Below are 2340 nucleotides of genomic sequence, written 5' to 3'. Positions count from 1 at the left end.
TGACTGCTCTTTATGCATGACGTACCGAATCGATGAGTCATAACAAAGACACGGGGCCCGAATTCACAAAGGTCGACTAAGCTCCTTGACTAAAGTTATACCGGGGTATAAAACGCGTCATTTGACGTCATTTTAATCCATGGACTAAAGTTAGCACCGGGGTATAACTCAACCATGGGTTAAATTTAACCCCGGGTGCTAAAGTTAGTCCATGGATTAGTTAGTCCACCGTTTGTGAATAGCGCAGTGGACTAACTTTATACCCGGGTGTTAGTTAACCCCCCACTAAATTTAACCCCGGTATAACTTTAGTCGACCTTTGTGAATACGGGCCACGGGGTGTGAAGTTTTATTCGCACTGTCATTCCAAATTTTAGGGGAAATATGAATGCTTCCATATCTTAATGTGAAACATAACTTGATTTTTCCAAGAACATCATCAACTCTCTCTGTGTAAAATTTCGCCCACGACCCCTGCGCTATACGACCATGATAACATTTTTTTTTACAAACTGACAAATCCAATATGTCATTTTACTTTATTTCAAATCTAATTTGGTTGAAAATTTTAGGCGTTATGCCTGCTTGGTTTTCTCTATTTATTCAAATCAACTTTTGGTCGGGGTAAACTTGACCTTAAAGGACTCAGCCAGCCCCCCCCCCCCCACCGGCCGTTGGAAAACGTTCAGTATACGGGAAGATAAAATAAAAATTTGACAAGCGAAAAACAAAAGAACAAAAGAAAATAGGTTTTCACCAAAAAATGAACTTCATTTCGCCTACGTAAAGTTTGAAAAGCAAAAAAAAAAAAAAAAAGGGTCCTCACTAAATATGTTTCAATGACATATTCCCATGCGGCTGTGACTTTCAAAAAGCTAGGGAGCCGGGGGCACGTATAAAAACGGCATATTTACATCAAAATTTTGATTATGGCTCTCAAGGGGGCGGGGGGGGGGGCACGGGCCAGATGTGCCCCCTGGATCCGCCACTGAGTCGGTATAATCGGGACAAGTCAATAATATACACCAAATATACAGTGCGTATAAAAAAAAACCGGGACAGATTTGAAAAGTCTATACATTTTTTGTTTCAAATTATGATGTCTATATTTTGGTGTTAATGGGTGCTCTGAAGTCTCATTTTTCAAATGCCATTAAAAAAAATAGTTTCGTTCATGCTTGAGCGAACACGGAATGTTTTTGTCTGGGGGCTAAAAAGGAGGCTTGCGCCAAAATGACATAAAATGATAAATATGATGATCGGACTTCTTGCTAATCAGCAGACTTTTCATTATCTTTGCCATAATTTTCGAATCATACGGTTAAAATTCATTTTCAAATCTTCATTTGCTTGAATAGTTCTGTTGTTGTTTCTTTCAATATGTTCTCTTTTAGCTTTCAATATTCCTTCTTAAAGGTATTGTTTAACTTTGTGAGCAGCCGATTTAAAAAATTCTCAAACCAAGATGAAACATGTGTACAAGTGCATGTATTAGAACTAATAAACCCTGAAAACAACCATTATTGAGAATGAAAAGCTAAAACTACAAGGCAAACCCCGATTTTGTAAAAAGGCGTCTACAAGACGCCTAAATAGTACACATAAGTGTATGGGATGAAATTAAGATGGTGTTTTCGGTCACTTTATATTTCAATTTTTGAAGCACTAAATAATTATTTTCGAACGCAATTTTTTCTGGGCTTCATTTTTGTAACATATCACACACACAGGTGACAAGTGTGACCTTCTAGCTCAGATTTTTAAAAAGTCAAACCAATGTTAACCAATCACTCTAAAGCAAAAACAAAAAATTTTCAACCGAAGTATGGAAGAGCGTATACATTTTTTCAAAAATCCTTTTATTGTGTGCTACAAAGGTTATGGTGCCTTTGAACAGTGGCATACAGATGGGCGGGGGCTCGGGGTGTTCCCCCCAATAAAAAAAGTGGAAAGGAAATAAAAGTAAAGATAGAAAGTGAAATATGATTTATTTTCTGAATATTATGTCAAAATCTATCACAAAATTTGATATTTTAATAAAAAAGTGGAAATTTTTGCTTGCTCGCTTCGCTCGCTCACATTTTTATTTGCATTTTATCCGATCTGCCATATCTAGCTCATTCAAAATTGACTCAATACACCATTGCCATTGAAAGACATGAATTATTTCCTGTTTGTCCTGTCAAGCACACAATTAAACTTGCTCAAACCACTTGAAAATAGGATTCATGTTTTTTTAGGTACCATAACATAATTTGTTTCACATAATAAATACAATTTGAATAATTACAAGTTATCACAATTAATAATGCAAATATTCTTGCATTGGTTGACAAAAAG

Source organism: Lytechinus pictus, chromosome 16 (assembly GCF_037042905.1).
Source record: "Lytechinus pictus isolate F3 Inbred chromosome 16, Lp3.0, whole genome shotgun sequence".
Classification (NCBI taxonomy): Eukaryota; Metazoa; Echinodermata; class Echinoidea; order Temnopleuroida; family Toxopneustidae; genus Lytechinus; species Lytechinus pictus.
Note: the sequence above shows the minus strand (reverse complement) of the source record.